This window comes from Coregonus clupeaformis, chromosome 14, assembly GCF_020615455.1.
Source record: "Coregonus clupeaformis isolate EN_2021a chromosome 14, ASM2061545v1, whole genome shotgun sequence".
Taxonomy (NCBI): domain Eukaryota; kingdom Metazoa; phylum Chordata; class Actinopteri; order Salmoniformes; family Salmonidae; genus Coregonus; species Coregonus clupeaformis.
The window spans coordinates 7,456,050-7,478,627 of record NC_059205.1 but is presented as its reverse complement, the minus strand read 5'-3'; positions in this window follow the sequence as shown (position 1 = coordinate 7,478,627).

Here is a 22,578-nt window from a genome sequence, read left to right as displayed (position 1 = left end):
GCCTTCAGAACTCTCTCATCCTCCAACCTTCTCCTAGCCTCCAACCCCTCTAAGCCTCCAGCCCTCTCTCAGCCTACAGCACTCGCTCAGCCTCCAGCCCTCGCTCAGACTCCAGCCCTCTCTCAGCCGCCAACCCTCTCTCAGCATCCAGCCCTGTCTCACCCTCCAGCGCTCAATCAGCCTCCAACTTGCTCTCAGCCTCCAGCCCTCCCTCAGCCTCCAACCCGCTCTCAGGCTCCAACTGTCTTTCAGCCTCCAGCCCTCTCTCAGACTCCAGCCCTCTCTAACCTCCAACCATCTATCAACCTCCAACCCTCTCTCAGTCTCCAACGCTCTCTCAGCCTCCAACCAACGGCCAGCCTCCAACCCACTCTCAGCCTCCAGCCCTCGCTCAGCCTCCAAACCTCTCTCAGCCTTCAGAACTCTCTCATCCTCCAACCTTCTCCTAGCCTCCAACCCCTCTAAGCCTCCAGCCCTCTCTCAGCCTACAGCACTCGCTCAGCCTCCAGCCCTCGCTCAGACTCCAGCCCTCTCTCAGCCGCCAACCCTCTCTCAGCATCCAGCCCTGTCTCACCCTCCAGCGCTCAATCAGCCTCCAACTTGCTCTCAGCCTCCAGCCCTCCCTCAGCCTCCAACCCGCTCTCAGGCTCCAACTGTCTTTCAGCCTCCAGCCCTCTCTCAGACTCCAGCCCTCTCTAACCTCCAACCATCTATCAACCTCCAACCCTCTCTCAGTCTCCAACGCTCTCTCAGCCTCCAACCAACGGCCAGCCTCCAACCCACTCTCAGCCGCCAACCCTCTCTCAGCCTCCAGCCCTCTCTCAGCCTTCAGAACTCTCTCATCCTCCAACCTTCTCCTAGCCTCCAACCCCTCTAAGCCTCCAGCCCTCTCTCAGCCTACAGCACTCGCTCAGCCTCCAACCATCTATCAACCTCCAACCCTCTCTCAGTCTCCAACGCTCTCTCAGCCTCCAACCAATGGCCAGCCTCCAACCCACTCTCTGCATCCAACCCTCGCTCAGCCTCCAGCCCTCTCTCAACCTCCAGCCCCCTCTCAGCCTCCAGTGCTCTCTTAGCCTCCAACTTTGTCCTAGCCTCCAGCCCTATCTCAGCCTCCAGCCATCTCTCAGACTCAAGCCCTCTCTCAGATCCAACCTTCTCTCAGTCTCCAGCCCTCTCTCAGCCTCCAACCCACTCTCAGCCTCCAACCTTCTCTCAGCCTCCAGCCCTCTCTCAGCCTCCAGAACTCTCTTACCCTCCAACCTTCTCTCAGCCTTCAGCCCTCTCTCAGTCTCCAACCCTAACATAGTCTCCAACCCTCTCTCAGCCTCCAGCCCTCTTTCAGACTCCAAGCCGTTCTCAGCCTCCAGCCCTCTCTCAGCCTCTAGCACTCCCTCAGCCTCCAACCTTCTCTCTGCCTCAAGCCCTCTCTCAGCCTCCAACCCTCTCTCAGGCTCCAGCCCTCTCTCAGCCTCCAGCTCTCTCTCAGCCTACAGCACCCTCTCAGCATCCAGCCCTCGCTCAGACTCAAGCCCTCTCTAAACCGTCAACCCTCTCTCAGCAGCCAGCCCTCTCTACGCATCCAGTGCTCAATCAGCCTCCAACTTTCTCTCAGCCTCCAGATCTCCCTCAGCCTCCAACCCTCTCTCAGCCTCCAATCGTCTCTCAGCCTCCAGATCTCTCTCAGACTCCATCCCTCTCTCGCCTCCAACAATCCCTCAACCTCCAACCCTCTCTCAGTCTCCAACGCTCTCTCAGCCTCCAACCAACGCCCAGCCTCCAACCCACTCTCAGCCTCCAGCCCTCGCTCAGCCTCCAAACCTCTCTGCCTCCAACCCTCTCTCAGCCTCCAGCCCTCTCTCAACCTCCAGCCCCCTCTCAGCCTCCAGTGCTCTCTTAGCCTCCAACTTTGTCCTAGCCTCCAGCCCTATCTCAGCCTCCAGCCATCTCTCAGACTCAAGCCCTCTCTCAGATCCAACCTTCTCTCAGTCTCCAGCCCTCTCTCAGCCTCCAACCCACTCTCAGCCTCCAACCTTCTCTCAGCCTCCAGCCCTCTCTCAGCCTCCAGAACTCTCTTACCCTCCAACCTTCTCTCAGCCTTCAGCCCTCTCTCAGTCTCCAACCCTAACATAGTCTCCAACCCTCTCTCAGCCGCCAACCCTATCTCAGCCTCCAACCCTCTATCAGCCTCCAGCCCTCTTTCAGACTCCAAGCCGTTCTCAGCCTCCAGCCCTCTCTCAGCCTCTAGCACTCCCTCAGCCTCCAACCTTCTCTCTGCCTCAAGCCCTCTCTCAGCCTCCAGCTCTCTCTCAGCCTACAGCACCCTCTCAGCATCCAGCCCTCGCTCAGACTCAAGCCCTCTCTAAACCGTCAACCCTCTCTCAGCAGCCAGCCCTCTCTAAGCATCCAGTGCTCAATCAGCCTCCAACTTTCTCTCAGCCTCCAGATCTCCCTCAGCCTCCAACCCTCTCTCAGCCTCCAATCGTCTCTCAGCCTCCAGATCTCTCTCAGACTCCATCCCTCTCTCGCCTCCAACAATCCCTCAACCTCCAACCCTCTCTCAGTCTCCAACGCTCTCTCAGCCTCCAACCCACGCTCAGCCTCCAACCCAGGCTCAGGCTCCAACCTACTGTCAGCCTCCAGCCCTCGCTCAGCCTCCAAAAATCTCTCTGCCTCCAACACTCTCTCAGTCTCCAGCCCTCCCTCAGACTCCAGCCCTCGCTCAACCTCAGCCCCCTCTCAGCCTCCAGCGCTCTCTCAGCCGCCAACTCTCTCTCAGCATCCAGCCCCCTCTCAGCCTCCAGCCCTCCCTCAGACTCCAGCCTCGCTCAACCTCAGCCCCCTCTCAGCCTCCAGCGCTCTCTCAGCAGCCAACTCTCTCTCAGCATCCAGCCCCCTCTCAGCCTCCAGCGCTCTCTCAGCCGCCAACTCTCTCTCAGCATCCAGCCCCCTCTCAGCCTCCAGCACTCTCTCAGACTCCAGCCCTCTCTCAGACTCCAGCCCTCGCTCAACCTCAGCCCCCTCTCAGCCTCCAGCGCACTCTCAGCCGCCAACTCTCTCTCAGCATCCAGCCCCCTCTCAGCCTCCAGCGCTCTCTCAGCCGCCAACCCTCTCTCAGCATCCAGCCCTGTCTCAGCCTCCAGCCCTCCCTCAGCCTCCAACCCGCTCTCAGGCTCCAACCGTCTCTCAGCCTCCAGCCCTCTCTCAGACTCCAGCCCTCTCGAATCTCCAACCATCCCTCAACCTCCAACCCTCTCTCAGTCTCCAACGCTCTCTCAGCCTCCAACCCACGCCCAGCCTCCAACCCACTCTCAGCCTCCAGCCCTCGCTCAGCCTCCAAACCTCTCTCGGCCTCCAACCCTCTCTCAGCCTCCAGCCCTCTCTCAGACTTCAGCCCTCTCTCAACCTCCAGCCACCTCTCAGCCTCCAGCGCTCTCTCAGACTTCAGCCCTCTCTCAGCCTCCAGCCATCTCTCAGACTCCAGCCCTCTCTCAGCATCCAACCTTCTCTCAGCCTCCAGTCCTCTCTCAGCCTCCAACCCACTCTCACCCTCCAACCTTCTCTCAGCCTCCAACTTTGTCTTAGCCTCCAGCCCTATCTCAGCCTCCAGCCATCTCTCAGCCTCCAGCACTACTCAGTTGCCAACCCTCTCTCAGCATCCATCCCTGTCTCAGCCTCCAGCGCTCAATCAGCCTCCAACTTGTCTCAGCCTCCAGCCCTCCCTCAGCCTCCAACCCGCTCTCAGGCTCCAACCGTCTCTCAGTCTCCAACGCTCTCTTAGACTCCATCCCTCTCTCGCCTCCAACAATCCCTCAACCTCCAACCCTCTCTCAGTCTCCAACGCTCGCTCAGCCTCTAACCCACGCTCAGCCTCCAACCCAGGCTCAGCCTCCAACCCAGGCTCAGCCTCCAACCCACTCTCAGCCTCCAGCCCTCACTCAGCCTCCAGCCCTCGCTCAGACTCCAGCCCTCTCTCTATTCCGTCAACCCTCTCTCAGCATCCAGCCCTGTCTCAGCCTCCAGCGCTCAATCAGCCTCCAACTTGCTCTCAGCTTCCAGCCCTCCCTCAGCCTCCAACCCGCTCTCAGGCTCCAACTGTCTCTCAGCCTCGAGCCCTCTCTCAGACTCCAGCACTCTATCAGCCTCCAGTCCTCTGTCAGTCTCCAGCTCTCTCTTTGCCACCAACCCTTTCTCAGCCTGCAACCCACTCTCAGCATCCAATTTTCGCTTAGCCTCCATCCCTCTCTTAGTCTCCAGCCCTCACTCAGCCTCCAATCCTCTCTTAGCCTCCAGTTCTCTCTCAGCCTCCAGCAATTTCTCAACCTCCAGCCCTCTCTCAGCCTCCAACCATCTCTAAACCTCCAGCCCTCTCTCATTCTTCCAACTCGCTCTCAGCCTCCAACCCTCTCTCAGCCTCCAACCCACTCTCAGCATCAAAACTTCTGTCAGCCACCAGCCCTCTCTCAGCCTCCATTATCTCAGCCTCCAGCCCTCTCTCAGTCTCCATTATCTCAGCCTCCAACCCTCTCTCTGCCTCCTAACATCTCTCAGCCTAAAAACCTCTCTCAGCCTCCAACCCTCCATCAGACTCCAACCCTCTCACAGCCTCCTGCACTTTCTCAGCCTCCGGCAGGCTCTCAGCTTCCAGCCCTCTCTCAGTCTCCAGCCATATCTCAGCTTCCAGCACTCTCACAGCCTCCAACCCTCTCCCAGCTTTCAGATCTCTCTCGGCGTCCAACCCTATCTCAACCTCCAACCCTCTCACAGCCTCCTGCCCTTTCTCAGCCTCCGGCAGGCTCTCAGCTTCCAGCCCTCTCTCAGTCTCCAGCCCTCTCTTAGCCTCCAGCACTCCAACAGCCTCCAACCCTCTCCCAGCTTTCAAAACTCTCTCAGCCTCCAACCCATCTCAGCCTCCATTCTTCAATCAGACTCCAGCCCTCTCTCAGCCTCCACCCCTCTCTCAGCCTCCAACCCTCTATCAGCCTCCAACCCTCTCTCAGCCTCCAACACTCTCTCAGCCTCCAGCACTCTCTCAGCCTCCAACCCTATCTCAGCCTCCAACACCTCTCTGTCTCCAGCCCTCTCTCAGCCTTGAGAACTCTCTCATCCTCCAACCTTCTCCCAGCCTCCAGCCCTCTCTGAGCCTCTAACCCTCTCTCAGGCCCCAGCCCTCTCTCAGCCTCCAGCCCTCTCGCAGCCTACAGCACCCTCTCAGCCTCCAGCCCTCGCTCAATCTCAAGCCCTCTCTAAATCGTCAACCCTCTCTCAGCATCCAGCCCTCTCTAAGCATCCAGTGCTCAATCAGCCTCCAACTTTCTATCAGCCTCCAGCCCTCCCTCAGCCTCCATCCCTCTCTCACCTCCAACAATCCCTCAACCTCCAACCCTCTCTCAGTCTCCAACGCTCTCTCAGCCTCCAACCCAGGCTCAGCCTACAACCCAGGCTCAGCCTCCAACCCACTCTCAGCCTCCAGCCCTCGCTCAGCCTCCAAAAATCTCTCTGCCTCCAACCCTCTCTCAGTCTCCAGCCCTCCCTCAGACTCCAGCCCTCGCTCAACCTCAGCCCCCTCTCAGCCTCCAGCGCTATCTCAGCCTCCAACCGTCTCTCAGCCTCCAGCCCTCTCTCAGACTCCAGCCCTCTCTCGTCTCCAACCCTCTCTCAGTCTCCAACCCTCTCTCAGTCTCCAACCCTCTCTCAGTCTCCAACCCTCTCTCAGCCTCCAGCCCTGTCTTAGCCTCCAGCACCCTCACAGCCTCCAACCCTCTCCCAGCTTTCAGATCTCTTTCGGCCTCTAACACTCACTCAGCCTCCAACCGTCTCTCAGCCTCCAACTCTCTTTCAGGCTACAGCACTTTATCAGCATCCAACCCTCTGTCAGCCTCCAACCCTATCTCAGCCTCCTTCCCTTTCTCAGTCTCCAGCAGGCTCTCAGCCTCCAGCCCTCTCTCAGTCTCCAGCCACCTCTCAGCTTCCAACCTTCTCTCATCCTCCAACCCTCCCTCAGACTCCAACCCTCTCTCACCCTCCTTCACTCTCTCAGCCTCCATTAGTATCTCAGCCTCCAGCCCTCTCTCAGTCTGCAGCCATATCTCAGCTTCCAACTCTCTCTCAGCCTCCAGCCCTCTCTTAGCCTCCAGCACTCTCACAGCCTCCAACCCTCTCACAGCTTTCAGATCTCTCTCAGCCTCCAACACTCACTCAGCCTCCAACCGTCTCTGAGCCTCCAAACCTCTCTCATTCTACAGCACCTTATCAGCCTCCTACCCTCTCTCAGCCTCCTACCCTTTCTTAGCCTCCAGCAGGCTCTCAGCCTCCAGCCCTCTCTCAGTCTCCAGCCCTCTCTCAGCTTCCAACCTTCTCTCAACCTAAAAACCCTCCCTCAGCCTCCAACCCTATCTTACCCTCTTGCACTCTCTCAGCCTCCATTAGTATCTCAGGCTCTAGCCCTCTCTCAGTCTCCAGCCATATTTCAGCTTCCAACACTCGCTCAGCCTCCAGCCCTATCTTAGCCTCCAGCACTCTCACAGCCTCCAACCCTCTCCCAGCTTTCAGATCTCTCTCGGCCTCCAACACTCTCTCAGCCTCCAACCCTCTCTCATCCTCCAACCCTCTCTCAGCCTCCAGCTCTCTAGCCTCCAGCACTCCCACAGCATCCAACCCTCTCCCAGCTTTCAGATCTCTCTCAGCCTCAAACTGTCTCTCAGCCTCCAACCCTCTCTTAGCCTCCAACCCTCTCTCAGCCTAATGCCCTCTCTCAGCCTCAAGCCCTCTATCATACTCCATCTATCTCTCAGTTTCCAACCTTCTCTCAACCTCCAACCCTCCCTCAGACATATCTCAGCTTCAACCCTTCCTCAGCCTCCAGCCCTCTCTTAGCCTCCAGCACTCTCACAGCCTCCAACCCTCTCACAACTTTCAGATCTCTCTCGGCCTCCAACACTCTCAGCCTCCAAACCTCTCTCAGGTTCCAACCCTCTCTCAGCCTACAGCACTTTATCAGCCTCCAACCCTCTCTCAGCACTCTTTCAGTCTCCAGCCCTCTCTGACTCCAGCCCTCTCTCAGCCTCCAATACTCTCTTAATCTCCAACCCTCTCTCAGCCTCCAGCCCTCTCTCAGTCTACAGCACTCTCTCAGCCTCCAGAATTCTCTCAGCCTCCAACCCTCTCTCTGTCTCCAAACCTCTCTCAGCCTCCATTCTTCAATCAGCCTCCAGCCCTCTCTCAGCCTCCAGCCCTCTCTCAGCCTCCAACCCTCTCTCAGCCTCCAACCCTATCTCAGCCTCCAACCGTCTCTCAGCCTCCAGCCCTCTCTCAGACTCCAGCCCTCTCTCGTCTCCAACCATCCCTCAAACTCCAACCCTCTCTCTGCCTCCAAACCCTCTCAGCCTAAAAACCTCTCTCAGCCTCCAACCCTCCCTCAGTATCCAACCCTCTCTCACCCTCCTGCCCTCTCTCAGCCTTCATTAGTCTCTCCGCTTCCAGCCCTCTCTGTCTCCAGCCAAATCTCAGCTTCCAACCCTCTCTCAGCCTCCAGCCCTGTCTTAGCCTCCAGCACCCTCACAGCCTCCAACCCTCTCCCAGCTTTCAGATCTCTCTCGGCCTCTAACACTCACTCAGCCTCCAACCATCTCTCAGCCTCCAACCCTCTTTCAGGCTACAGCACTTTATCAGCATCCAACCCTCTCTCAGCCTCCAACCCTATCTCAGCCTCTTTCCCTTTCTCAGTCTCCAGCAGGCTCTCAGCCTCCAGCCCTCTCTCAGTCTCCAGCCACCTCTCAGCTTCCAACCTTCTCTCATCCTCCAACCCTCCCTCAGCCTCCAACCCTCTCTCACCCTCCTTCACTCTCTCAGCCTCCATTAGTATCTCAGCCTCCAGCCCTCTCTCAGCCTCCAGCCCTCTCTCAGCCTTCAGAACTCTCATCCTCCAACCTTCTCCTAGCCTCCAACCCTCTCTCAGTCTCCAACCCTCTCTCAGACTCCATCCATCTCTAAGCCTCCAGCCCTCTCTCAGGCTACAGCACTCGCTCAGCCTCCAGCCCTCGCTCAGCATCCAGCCCTGTCTCACCCTCCAGCGCTCAATCAGCCTCCAACTTGCTCTCAGCCTCCAGCCCTCCCTCAGCCTCCAACCCGCTCTCAGGCTCCAACTGTCTTTCAGCCTCCAGCCCTCTCTCAGACTCCAGCCCTCTCTAACCTCCAACCATCTATCAACCTCCAACCCTCTCTCAGTCTCCAACGCTCTCTCAGCCTCCAACCAACGCCCAGCCTCCAACCCACTCTCAGCCTCCAGCCCTCTCTCAACCTCCAGCCCCTTCTCAGCCTCCAGTGCTCTCTTAGCCTCCAACTTTGTCCTAGCCTCCAGCCCTATCTCAGCCTCCAGCCATCTCTCAGACTCAAGCCCTCTCTCAGATCCAACCTTCTCTCAGTCTCCAGCCCTCTCTCAGCCTCCAACCCACTCTCAGCCTCCAACCTTCTCTCAGCCTCCAGCCCTCTCTCAGCCTCCAGAACTCTCTTACCCTCCAACCTTCTCTCAGCCTTCAGCCCTCTCTCAGTCTCCAACCCTAACATAGTCTCCAACCCTCTCTCAGCCTCCAGCCCTCTTTCAGACTCCAAGCCGTTCTCAGCCTCCAGCCCTCTCTCAGCCTCTAGCACTCCCTCAGCCTCCAACCTTCTCTCTGCCTCAAGCCCTCTCTCAGCCTCCAACCCTCTCTCAGACTCCAGCCCTCTCTCAGCCTCGAGAACTCTCTCATCCTCCAACATTCTCCCAGCCTCCAGCCCTCTCTGAGCCTCCAACCCTCTCTCAGGCTCCAGCCCTCTCTCAGCCTCCAGCTCTCTCTCAGCCTACAGCACCCTCTCAGCATCCAGCCCTCGCTCAGACTCAAGCCCTCTCTAAACCGTCAACCCTCTCTCAGCAGCCAGCCCTCTCTAAGCATCCAGTGCTCAATCAGCCTCCAACTTTCTCTCAGCCTCCAGATCTCCCTCAGCCTCCAACCCTCTCTCAGCCTCCAATCGTCTCTCAGACTCCATATCTCTCTCAGACTCCATCCCTCTCTCGCCTCCAACAATCCCTCAACCTCCAACCCTCTCTCAGTCTCCAATGCTCTCTCAGCCTCCAACCCACGCTCAGCCTCCAACCCAGGCTCAGGCTCCAACCTACTGTCAGCCTCCAGCCCTCGCTCAGCCTCCAAAATCTCTCTGCCTCAACACTCTCTCAGTCTCCAGCCCTCCCTCAGACTCCAGCCCTCGCTCAACCTCAGCCCCCTCTCAGCCTCCAGCGCTCTCTCAGCCGCCAACTCTCTCTCAGCATCCAGCCCCCTCTCAGCCTCCAGCCCTCCCTCAGACTCCAGCCTCGCTCAACCTCAGCCCCCTCTCAGCCTCCAGCGCTCTCTCAGCAGCCAACTCTCTCTCAGCATCCAGCCCCCTCTCAGCCTCCAGCGCTCTCTCAGCCGCCAACTCTCTCTCAGCATCCAGCCCCCTCTCAGCCTCCAGCACTCTCTCAGCCTCCAACCGTCTCTCAGCCTCCAGCCCTCTCTCAGACTCCAGCCCTCTCTCAGACTCCAGCCCTCGCTCTACCTCAACCCACTCTCAGCCTCCAGCCCTCGCTCAGCCTCCAAACCTCTCTCGGCCTCCAACCCTCTCTCAGCCTCCAGCCCTCTCTCAGACTTCAGCCCTCTCTCAACCTCCAGCCCCCTCTCAGCCTCCAGCGCTCTCTCAGCCTCCAACTTTGTCCTAGCCTCCAGCCCTATCTCAGCCTCCAGCCATCTCTTAGACTCCAGCCCTCTCTCAGCATCCAACCTTCTCTCAGCCTCCAGTCCTCTCTCAGCCTCCAACCCACTCTCACCCTCCAACCTTCTCTCAGCCTCCAACTTTGTCTTAGCCTCCAGCCCTATCTCAGCCTCCAGCCATCTCTCAGCCTCCAGCCCTACTCAGTTGCCAACCCTCTCTCAGCATCCAGCCCTGTCTCAGCCTCCAGCGCTCAATCAGCCTCCAACTTGTCTCAGCCTCCAGCCCTCCCTCAGCCTCCAACCCGCTCTCAGGCTCCAACCGTCTCTCAGTCTCCAACGCTCTCTTAGACTCCATCCCTCTCTCGCCTCCAACAATCCCTCAACCTCCAACCCTCTGTCAGTCTCCAACGCTCGCTCAGCCTCCAACCCACGCTCAGCCTCCAACTCAGGCTCAGCCTCCAACCCAGGCTCAGCCTCCAACCCACTCTCAGCCTCCAGCCCTCGCTCAGCCTCCAGCCCTCGCTCAGACTCCAGCCCTCTCTCTATTCCGCCAACCCTCTCTCAGCATCCAGCCCTGTCTCAGCCTCCAGTGCTCAATCAGCCTCCAACTTGCTCTCAGCTTCCAGCCCTCCCTCAGCCTCCAACCCGCTCTCAGGCTCCAACTGTCTATCAGCCTCCAGTCCTCTGTCAGTCTCCAGCTCTCTCTTTGCCACCAACCCTTTCTCAGCCTGCAACCCACTCTCAGCATCCAATTTTCGCTTAGCCTCCATCCCTCTCTTAGTCTCCAGCCCTCACTCAGCCTCCAGTCCTCTCTTAGCCTCCAGTTCTCTCTCAGCCTCCAGCAATTTCTCAACCTCCAGCCCTCTCTCAGCCTCCAACCCTCTCTAAACCTCCAGCCCTCTCTCATTCTTCCAACTCGCTCTTAGCCTCCAACCCTCTCTCAGCCTCCAACCCACTCTCAGCATCAAAACTTCTGTCAGCCACCAGCCCTCTCTCAGCCTCCAACCCTCTCTCTGCCTTCAAAAATATCTCAGCCTAAAAACCTCTCTCAGCCTCCAACCCTCCATCAGACTCCAACCCTCTCACAGCCTCCTGCCCTTTCTCAGCCTCCGGCAGGCTCTCAGCTTCCAGCCCTCTCTCAGTCTCCAGCCATATCTCAGCTTCCAGCACTCTCAAAGCCTCCAACCCTCTCCCAGCTTTCAGATCTCTCTCGGCGTCCAACACTCTCTCAACCTCCAACCGTCTCTCATCCTCCAACCCTCTCTCAGCCTCCAGCCCTCTCTTAGCCTCCAGCACTCCAACAGCCTCCAACCCTCTCCCAGCTTTCAAAACTCTCCCAGCCTCCAACCCATCTCAGCCTCCATTCTTCAATCAGACTCCAGCCCTCTCTCAGCCTCCACCCCTCTCTCAGCCTCCAACCCTCTCTCAGCCTCCAACCCTCTCTCAGCCTCCAACACTCTCTCAGCCTCCAGCACTCTCTCAGCCTCCAACCCTATCTCAGCCTCCAACACCTCTCCGTCTCCAGCCCTCTCTTCGCCTTGAGAACTCTCTCATCCTCCAACCTTCTCCCAGCCTCCAGCCCTCTCTGAGCCTCTAACCCTCTCTCAGGCCCCAGCCCTCTCTCAGCCTCCAGCCCTCTCGCAGCCTACAGCACCCTCTCACCCTCCAGCCCTCGCTCAGACTCAAGCCCTCTCTAAATCGTCAACCCTCTCTCAGCATCCAGCCCTCTCTAAGCATCCAGTGCTCAATCAGCCTCCAACTTTCTATCAGCCTCCAGCCCTCCCTCAGCCTCCATCCCTCTCTCACCTTCAACAATCCCTCAACCTCCAACCCTCTCTCAGTCTCCAACGCTCTCTCAGCCTCCAACCCAGGATCAGCCTACAACCCAGGCTCAGCCTCCAACCCACTCTCAGCCTCCAGCCCTCGCTCAGCCTCCAAAAATATCTCTGCCTCCAACCCTCTCTCAGTCTCCAGCCCTCCCTCAGACTCCAGCCCTCGCTCAACCTCAGCCCCCTCTCAGCCTCCAGCGCTATCTCAGCCTCCAACCGTCTCTCAGCCTCCAGCCCTCTCTCAGACTCCAGCCCTCTCTCGTCTAAAACCATCCCTCAAACTCCAACCCTCTCTCAGCCTCCAACCCTCTCTCAGACTCCATCCCTCTTAAAGCCTCCAGCCCTAACTCAGCCTCCAGAACTCTCTCATCCTCCAACCTTCTCCCAGCCTCCAGCCCTCTCTCAGTCTCCAACCCTCTCTCAGTCTCCAACCCTCTCTCAGTCTCCAACCCTCTCTCAGTCTCCAACCCTCTCTCAGTCTCCAACCCTCTCTCAGCCTCCAGCCCTCTCTCAGCCTACAGCGCTCAATCAGCCTCCAACTTGCTCTCAGCCTCCAGCCCTCCCTCAGCCTCCAACCCGCTCTCAGGCTCCAACTGTCTCTCAGCCTCCAGCCCTCTCTCAGACTCCAGCGCTCTCTAACCTCCAACCATCCCTCAACCTCCAACCCTCTCTCACTCTCCAACGCTCTCTCAGCCTCCAACCAACGCCCATAATTATCTCAGCTTACAAACCTCTCTCTGCCTCCAAACCTCTCTCAGCCTAAAAACCTCTCTCAGCCTCCAACCCTCCCTCAGTATCCAACCCTCTCTCACCCTCCTGCCCTCTCTCAGCCTTCATTAGTCTCTCAGCCTCCAGCCCTCTCTGTCGCCAGCCAAATCTCAGCTTCCAACCCTCTCTCAGCCTCCAGCCCTGTCTTAGCCTCCAGCACCCTCACAGCCTCCAACCCTCTCCCAGCTTTCAGATCTCTCTCGGCCTCTAACACTCACTCAGCCTCCAACCGTCTCTCAGCCTCCAACCCTCTTTCAGGCTACAGCACTTTATCAGCATCCAACCCTCTGTCAGCCTCCAACCCTATCTCAGCCTCCTTACCTTTCTCAGTCTCCAGCAGGCTCTCAGCCTCCAGCCCTCTCTCAGTCTCCAGCCACCTCTCAGCTTCCAACCTTCTCTCATCCTCCAACCCTCCCTCAGCCTCCAACCCTCTCTCACCCTCCTTCACTCTCTCAGCCTCCATTAGTATCTCAGCCTCCAGCCCTCTCTCAGTCTCCAGCCATATCTCAGCTTCAAACTCTCTCTCAGCCTCTAGCCCTCTCTTAGCCTCCAGCACTCTCACAGCCTCCAACCCTCTCACAGCTTTCAGATCTCTCTCGGCCTCCAACACTCACTCAGCCTCCAACCGTCTCTCAGTCTCCAAACCTCTCTCATTCTACAGCACCTTATCAGCCTCCTACCCTCTCTCAGCCTCCTGCCCTTTCTTAGCCTCCAGCAGGCTCTCAGCCTCCAGCCCTCTCTCAGTCTCCAGCCCTCTCTCAGCTTCCAACCTTCTCTCAACCTAAAAACCCTCCCTCAGCCTCCAACCCTATCTTAGCCTTTTGCACTCTCTCAGCCTCCATTAGTATCTCAGCCTCCAGCCCTCTCTCAGTCTCCAGCCATATTTCAGCTTCCAACACTCACTCAGCCTCCAGCCCTATCCTAGCCTCCAGCACTCTCACAGTCTCCAACCCTCTCCCAGCTTTCAGATCTCTCTCGGCCTCCAACACTCTCTCAGCCTCCAACCCTCTCTCATCCTCCAACCCTCTCTCAGCCTCCAGCTCTCTAGCCTCCAGCACTCCCACAGCATCCAACCCTCTCCCAGCTTTCAGATCTCTCTCAGCCTCCAACTGTCTCTCAGCCTCCAACCCTCTCTTAGCCTCCAACCCTCTCTCAGCCTAATGCCCTCGCTCAGCCTCCAGTAGTCTCTCAGCCTCAAGCCCTCTATCATACTCCATCCATCTCTCAGTTTCCAACCTTCTCTCAACCTCCAACCCTCCCTCAGACATATCTCAGCTTCCAACCCTTCCTCAGCCTCCAGCCCTCTCTTAGCCTCTAGCACTCTCACAGCCTCCAACCCTCTCACAACTTTCAGATTTCTCTCGTCCTCCAACACTCTCAGCCTCCAAACCTCTCTCAGGTTCCAACCCTCTCTCAGCCTACAGCACTTTATCAGCCTCCAACCCTCTCTCAGCACTCTTTCAGTCTCCAGCCCTCTCTGACTCCAGCCCTCTCTCAGCCTCCAATACTCTCTCAATCTCCAACCCTCTCTCAGCCTCCAGCACTCTCTCAGTCTACAGCACTCTCTAAGCCTCCAGAATTCTCTCAGCCTCCAACCCTCTGTCTCCAAACCTCTCTCAGCCTCTATTCTTCAATCAGCCTCCAGCCCTCTCTCAGCCTCCAGCCCTCTCTCAGCCTCCAACCCTCTCTCAGCCTCCAACCCTATCTCAGCCTCCAGCCCTCTCTCAGCCTCCAGCCCTCTCTCAGCCTCCAACCCTCTCTCTGCCTCCAAACCTCTCTCAGCCTAAAAACCTCTCTCAGCCTCCAACCCTCCCTCAGTATCCAACCCTCTCTCACCCTCCTGCCCTCTATCAGCCTTCATTAGTCTCTCCGCCTCCAGCCCTCTCTGTCTCCAGCCAAATCTCAGCTTCCAACCCTCTCTCAGCCTCCAGCCCTGTCTTAGCCTCCAGCACCCTCACAGCCTCCAACCCTCTCCCAGCTTTCAGATCTCTCTCGGCCTCTAACACTCACTCAGCCTCCAAACGTCTCTCAGCCTCCAACCCTCTTTCAAGCTACAGCACTTTATCAGCATCCAACCCTCTGTCAGCCTCCAACCCTATCTCAGCCTCCTTCCCTTTCTCAGTCTCCAGCATGCTCTCAGCCTCCAGCCCTCTCTCAGCCTCCAACCCTCTCTCACCCTCCTTCACCCTCTCAGCCTCCTTTAGTATCTCAGCCTCCAGCCCTCTCTCAGTCTCCAGCCATATCTCAGCTTCCAACTCTCTCTCAGCCTCCAGCCCTCTCTTAACCTCCTTTAGTATCTCAGCCTCCAGCCCTCTCTCAGTCTCCAGCCATATCTCAGCTTCCAACTCTCTCTCAGCCTCCAGCCCTCTCTTAGCCTCCAGCACTCTAACAGCCTCCAACCCTTCTCAGCCTCCATTCTTCAATCAGACTCCAGCCCTCTCTCAGCCTCCAGCCCTCTCTCAGCCTCCAACCCTCTCTCAGCCTCCATCCCTTTCTCAGCCTCCAACCCCCTCTCAGCCTCATCCCACTCTCAGCCTCCATCCCTCTCTCTTAGCATCCAGATTTTCTCAGCCTCCAGCACTTTCTCAGCCTCCAGCACTCTCTCAGCCTCCAAGCCTCTCCAAGCCTCCAGCTCTCTCTCAGCCTCCAACCCTCTCTAAGCCTCCAACCCTCTCTCAGCCTCCAACTCTCTCTCAGCCTCCAGCCCTCTCTCAGCCTCCAGCACTCTCTCAGCCTCCAACCCTCTCTCAGCCTCCAGCCCTCTCTCAGCCTCCAATCCTCTCTCACCCTTCAACCCCTCTCAGTCTCCAGCCCTCGCTCAGCCTCCAACCCTATCTCAGCCTCCATCCCCTCTCAGTCTCCAGCCCCCTCTCAGTCTCCAGCCATCTCTCAGCCTCCATCCCTCTCTCAGACTCCAGCCCTCTCTCAGACTCCAGCCCTCGCTCAACCTCAACCCTCTCTCAGCCTCCAGCGCTCTCTCAGCCGCCAACTCTCTCTCAGCATCCAGCCCCCTCTCAGCTTCCAGCGCTCTCTCAGCCGCCAACCCTCTCTCAGCATCCAGCCCTGTCTCAGCCTCCAGCGCTCAATCAGCCTCCAACTTGTCTCAGCCTCCAGCCCTCCCTCAGTCTCCAACCCGCTCTCAGGCTCCAACCGTCTCTCAGCCTCCAGCCCTATCTCAGACTCCAGCCCCCTCGAATCTCCAACCATCCCTCAACCTCCAACCCTCTCTCAGTCTCCAACGCTCTCTCAGCCTCCAACCCACGCCCAGCCTCCAACCCACTCTCAGCCTCCAGCCCTCGCTCAGCCTCCAAACCTCTCTCGGCCTCCAACCCTCTCTCAGCCTCCAGCCCTCTCTCAGCCTCCAGCCCTCTCTCAGACTTCAGCCCTCTCCTAACCTCCAGCCAACTCTCAGCCTCCAGCGCTCTCTCAGCCTCCAACTTTGTCTTAGCCTCCAGCCCTATCTCAGCCTCCAGCCATCTCTCAGACTCCAGCCCTCTCTCAGCATCCAACCTTCTCTCAGCCTCCAGTCCTCTCTCAGCCTCCAACCCACTCTCACCCTCCAACCTTCTCTCAGCCTCCAACTTTGTCTTAGCCTCCAGCCCTATCTCAGCCTCCAGCCATCTCTCAGCCTCCAGCCCTACTCAGCCTCCAACCCGCTCTCAGGCTCCAACCGTCGCTAGGCCTCCAGCCCAATCTCAGACTCCAGCCCTCTCTAACCTCCAACCATCCCTCAACCTCCAACACTCTCTGTCTCCAACGCTCTCCCAGCCTCCAACCCACGCTCAGCCTCCAGCCCTCGCTCAGCCTCCAGCTCTCTCTCAACCTCCAGCCCCCTCTCAGCCTCCAGCGCTCTCTCAGCCTCCAACTTTGTCTTAGCCTCCAGCCCTATCTCAGCCTCCAGCCATCTCTCAGACTCCAGCCCTCTCTCAGCCTCCAATCTTCTCTCAGCCTCCAGCCCTCTCTCAGCCTCCAACCCTATCTCAGCCTCCAACCTTCTCTCAGCCTCCAGCCCTCTCTCAGCCTCCAGAACTCTCTCACCCTCCAACCTTCTCTCAGCCTCCAGCCCTCTCTCAGTCTCCAACCCTAACATAGTCTCCAACCCTCTCTCAGCCGCCAACCTTTTCTCAGCCTCCAACCCTCTATCAGCCTCCAGCCCTCTCTCAGACTCCAACCCGTTCTCAGCCTCCAGCCCTCTCTTAGCCTCCAGCACTCCCTCAGCCTCCAACCTTCTCTCTGCCTCAAGCCCTCTCTCAGCCTCCAACCCTCTCTCAGCCTCCAGCCCTCTCTCAGCCTCGAGAACTCTCTCATCCTCCAACCTTCTCCCAGCCTCCAGCCCTCTCTCAGACTCCATCCCTCTTAAAGCCTCCAGTCCTCTCTCAGCCTCCAACCCACTCTCACCCTCCAACCTTCTCTCAGCCTCCAACTTTGTCTTAGCCTCCAGCCCTATCTCAGCCTCCAGCCATCTCTCAGCCTCCAGCCCTACTCAGCCTCCAACCCGCTCTCAGGCTCCAACCGTCGCTAGGCCTCCAGCCCAATCTCAGACTCCAGCCCTCTCTAACCTCCAACCATCCCTCAACCTCCAACACTCTCTGTCTCCAACGCTCTCCCAGCCTCCAACCCACGCTCAGCCTCCAGCCCTCGCTCAGCCTCCAGCTCTCTCTCAACCTCCAGCCCCCTCTCAGCCTCCAGCGCTCTCTCAGCCTCCAACTTTGTCTTAGCCTCCAGCCCTATCTCAGCCTCCAGCCATCTCTCAGACTCCAGCCCTCTCTCAGCCTCCAATCTTCTCTCAGCCTCCAGCCCTCTCTCAGCCTCAACCCTATCTCAGCCTCCAACCTTCTCTCAGCCTCCAGCCCTCTCTCAGCCTCCAGAACTCTCTCACCCTCCAACCTTCTCTCAGCCTCCAGCCCTCTCTCAGTCTCCAACCCCTAACATAGTCTCCAACCCTCTCTCAGCCGCCAACCTTTTCTCAGCCTCCAACCCTCTATCAGCCTCCAGCCCTCTCTCAGACTCCAACCCGTTCTCAGCCTCCAGCCCTCTCTTAGCCTCCAGCACTCCCTCAGCCTCCAACCTTCTCTCTGCCTCAAGCCCTCTCTCAGCCTCCAACCCTCTCTCAGCCTCCAGCCCTCTCTCAGCCTCGAGAACTCTCTCATCCTCCAACCTTCTCCCAGCCTCCAGCCCTCTCTCAGACTCCATCCCTCTTAAAGCCTCCAGCCCTCTCTCAGCCTCCAACCCTATCTCAGCCTCCAACCCCTCTCAGCCTCCAACCATCTCAGCCTCCAGCCCTCTCAGCCTCCAGCTCTCTCTCAGCTGCCAACCCCTCTCTCAGCCTCCAGCTCCCTCTCAGCCTCCAATCCTCTCTCAGCCTCCAACCCCTCTCAGTCTCCAGCCCTCTCTCAGCCTCCAACCCTATCTCAGCCTCTAACCCCTCTCAGCCTCCAACCCTCTCAGCCTCCAGCCCTCTCTCAGCCTCCAGCTCTCTCTCAGCCGCCAACCCCTCTGAGCCTCCAGCCCTCTCTCAGCCTCCAGCACTCTCTCAGCCTCCAGCACTCTCTCAGCCTCCAGCACTCTCTCAGCCTCCAACCCTCTCTCAGCCTCCAGCCCTCTCTCAGTCTCCAGCCCTCGCTCAGCCTCCAACCCTATCACAGCCTCCATCCCTTCTCAGTCTCCAGCCCCCTCTCAGTCTCCAGCCATCTCTCAGCCTCCATCCCTCTCTCAGCCTCCAACCCTCTCTCAGCCTCCAACCCTCTCTCAGCCTCCAACCCTCTCTCTGCCTCCAGCTCTCTCTCAGCCTTCAACCCTCTCTCAGCCTCCAACCCCTCTCAGGCTCCAGCGCTCTTTTAGCCTCCAACCCTTTCTCAGCCTCCAACCCCTCTCAGCCTCCAACCCTCTCTCAGCCTCCAACCTGCTCCTAGCCTCTAGCTCGCACTCAGACTCCAATCCTCTGTCAGCCTCCAACCCTCTCTCAGACTCCAGCCCTCTCTCAGACTCCAACCCTAGTCTAGCCTCCTGTCACTCCAAACTCCTCTCAGAGGCTTGTGACAAACAGCATCCTCCTACACTCACTCACACACACACACACACACACACACACACACAACCCCCCCTCCCTCCAGCTCTCTCTCAGCCTCCAACCCTCTCTCAGCCTCCAACTCTCTCTCAGCCTCCAACCCTCTCTCTGCCTCCAGCTCTCTCTCAGCCTCCAACCCTCTCTCAGCCTCCAACCCCTCTCAGGCTCAAGCGCTCTTTCAGCCTCCAACCCTTTCTCAGCCTCCAACCCCTCTCAGCCTCCAACCCTCTCTCAGCCTCCAACCTGCTCCTAGCCTCTAGCTCGCACTCAGACTCCAATCCTCTGTCAGCCTCCAACCCTCTCTCAGCCTCCAGCCCTCTCTCAGACTCCAACCCTAGTCTAGCCTCCTGTCACTCCAAACTCCTCTCAGAGGCTTGTGACAAACAGCATCCTCCTACACTCACTCACACACACACACACACACACACACCCCTCAGCCAGAGGAAATGGAGGAGAAAGAAATCTTCATCTAATTACAAAGTTTAATAAACTCACTCCAAGGGGAATGCTTATTTTTCGTGTCCTTTGGGCAGATATTGTTTCCACATGGCAGGCTCCCATGACTCACTGGCACAAATAAACACATCTCTTAAATATTTTCACACGTATTACTTTCTGTCACCTTGGGTGTTCGGGCGCTTTCTTCTCACGGTGGAGAGCCTCTTTACCTCCACTAGGTTATTTGCCTAAAGTTTTATTGAACGCTTTGCCACATATTTTGCGTCTCAAGAAAGTTGAGACAAAACTAAAACAGATAAATACAGACAAATAAAAACAAACATTAGACATTTAAATGTTTATTAGTGTCAGTGATTGTTCAGTTCAAGTCAAATCAAAAATCAAATCAAATTTGATTGGTCACATACACATGTTTAGAAGATGTTATTGCGGGTGTTTAGCGAAATGCTTGTGTTCCCAGCTCCAACAGTGCCGTAGTATCTAACAATTCACAACAATACACACAAATCTAAAAGTAAAAGAATGGAGTTAAGAAATATATAAATTGTGTATGGAATACAAGTGTATGGAATACAAGCTGGGAGTGTATGCTCTGTCTTGTTAATCATTGAAAGACATTTTCAGGAATTGCCACATTTTCAAATAGTTTTAAGTCAAAATTCTAACTCGGTCACTCAGGAACATTCACTGTCTTCTTGGTAACCAACTCCAGTGTAGATTTGGCCTTGTGTTTTAGGTTATTGTCCTGCTGAAAGGTGAATTTATCTCCCAGTGTCTGGAGGAAAGCAGACTGAACCAGGTATTCCTCTAGGATTTTGCCTGTGCTTAGCTCCATTACGTTTCTTTTTTATCCTGAAAAACTCCCCAGTCCTTAACGATTACAAGCATACCCATAACATGATGCAGCCAACACTATGCTTGGAAATATGGAGAGTGTTAACAAGTAATTTGTTGTATTGGATTTGCCCCAAACATAATACTTTGTATTCAGCACATTTTTGGCAGTATTACACTGAACAAAAATATAAACGCAACATGTAAAGTGTTGGTCCCGTGTTTCATGAGTTGAAATAAAAGATCCCCGAAATTTTCCATATGCGCAAAAAGCTTATTTCTCTCAGATGTTGGGTACACATTTGTTTACATCGCTGTTAGTGAGCATTTCTCATTTGCCAAGATAAACCTTCCACCTGACAGGTGTTGCATATCAAGAAGCTGATTTAACAGTATGATCATTACACAGGTGCACCTTGTGCTAGGGACAATAAAAGGCCACTCTAAAATGTGCAGTTTTGTCACACAACACAATGGCACAGACAGTGGGGAAAAAATTATTTAGTCAGCCACCAATTGTGGAAGTTCTCCCACTTAAAAAGATGAGAGAGACCTGTATTTTTCATCATAGGTACACGTCAACTATGACAGACAAAATGAGAAGAAAAAAAATCCAGAAAATCACATTGTAGGATTTTTAATGTATTTATTTGCAAATTATGGTGGAAAATAAGTATTTGGTCAATAACAAAAGTTTCTCAATACTTTGTTATATACCCTTTGTTGGCAATGACACAGGTCAAACGTTTTCTGTAAGTCTTCACAAGGTTTTCACACACTGTTGCTGGTATTTTTGCCCATTCCTCCATGCAGATCTCCTCTAGAGCAGTGATGTTTTGGGGCTGTCGCTGGGCAACACGGACTTTCAACTCCCTCCAAAGATTTTCTATGGGGTTGAGATCTGGAGACTGGCTAGGCCACTCCAGGACCTTGAAATGCTTCTTACGAAGCCACTCCTTCGTTGCCCGGGCGGTGTGTTTGGGATCATTGTCATGCTGAAAGACCCAGCCACGTTTCATCTTCAATGCCCTTGCTGATGGAAGGAATTTTTCACTCAAAATCTCACGATACATGGCCCCATTCATTCTTTCCTTTACACGGATCAGTCGTCCCAAAGCATGATGTTTCCATCCCCATGCTTCACAGTAGGTATGGTGTTCTTTGGATGCAACTCAGCATTCTTTGTCCTCCAAACACGACGAGTTGAGTTTTTACCAAAAAGTTCTATTTTGGTTTCATCTGACCATATGACATTCTCCCAATCCTCTTCTGGATCATCCAAATGCACTCTAGCAATCTTCAGACGGGCCTGGACATGTACTGGCTTAAGCAGGGGGACACATCTGGCACTGCAGGATTTGAGTCCCTGGCTGCGTAGTGTGTTACTGATGGTAGGCTTTGTTACTTTGGTCCCAGCTCTCTGCAGGTCATTCACTAGGTCCCCCCGTGTGGTTCGGGGATTTTTGCTCACCATTCTTGTGATCATTTTGACCCCACGGGGTGAGATCTTGCGTGGAGCCCCAGATCGAGGGAGATTATCAGTGGTCTTGTATGTCTTCCATTTCCTAATAATTGCTCCCACAGTTGATTTCTTCAAACCAAGCTGCTTACCTATTGCAGATTCAGTCTTCCCAGCCTGGTGCAGGTCTACAATTTTGTTTCTGGTGTCCTTTGACAGCTCTTTGGTCTTGGCCATAGTGGAGTTTGAAGTGTGACTGTTTGAGGTTGTGGACAGGTGTCTTTTATACTGATAACAAGTTCAAACAGGTGCCATTAATACAGGTAATGAGTGGAGGACAGAGAAGCCTCTTAAAGAAGAAGTTACAGGTCTGTGAGAGCCAGAAATCTTGCTTGTTTGTAGTTGACCAAATACTTATTTTCCACCATAATTTGCAAATAAATTCATTAAAAATCCTCCAATGTGATTTTCTGGATTTTTTTCTCTCAATTTGTCTGTCATAGTTGACATGTACCTATGATGAAAATTACAGGCGTCTCTCATCTTTTTAAGTGGGAGAACTTGCACAATTGGTTGCTGACTAAATACTTTTTTTCCCCACTGGATGTCTCAAGTTTTGAGGAATCGTGCGATTGGCGTGCTGACTGCTGGAATGTCCACCAGAGCTGTTGCCAGAGAATGTAACATTCATTTCTCTACCATAAGCCGACTCCAACGTCATTTTAGAGAATTTACGCAGTACGTCCAACCAGCCTCACAACTGCAGACGACGGTGTATGGCGTCGGGTGGGTGAGTGGTTTGCTGATGTCAACGTTGTGATCAGAGTGCCACATGTGGTGGTGGGGTTATGGCATAAGCTACGGAAAACGAACACAATTGCATTTTATCGATGGCAATTTCAATGCACAGAAATACCGTGATGAAATCCTGAGACCCATTGTGAGGCCAATTTTTTTTAAAGGTATCTGAATTTGTATATTTGTATTTATTATGGATCCCCATTAGTTGCTGCCAAGGCAGGAGCTACTCTTCCTTGGGTTCAAACATATTAAAGCACTTACATGACATATAAAACAAAAGATAAAACAGTACATCATATAACATTTTTACACCACTACATATCTAAAATACAAAATGTATAATACCACCATACAACAATATCACAATGCGTGTTTGTACGTGTGTGTCTCTTCACAATCCCGCTGTTCCATAAGGTGTATTTTTATTTGTTTTTTTAAATCTGATTCTACTGCTTGCACCAGTTACCTGATATGGAATAGAGTCCCATGTAGTCATGGCTCTATGTAGTACTGTGCACGTCCCTTAGTCTGTTCTTGACTTGGAGACTGTGAAGAGTTCTCTGGGGGCATGTCTTGTGGGGTATGCATGGGTGTCCGAGCTGTGCGCTAGTATTTTAAACAGACAGCTCGGTACATTCA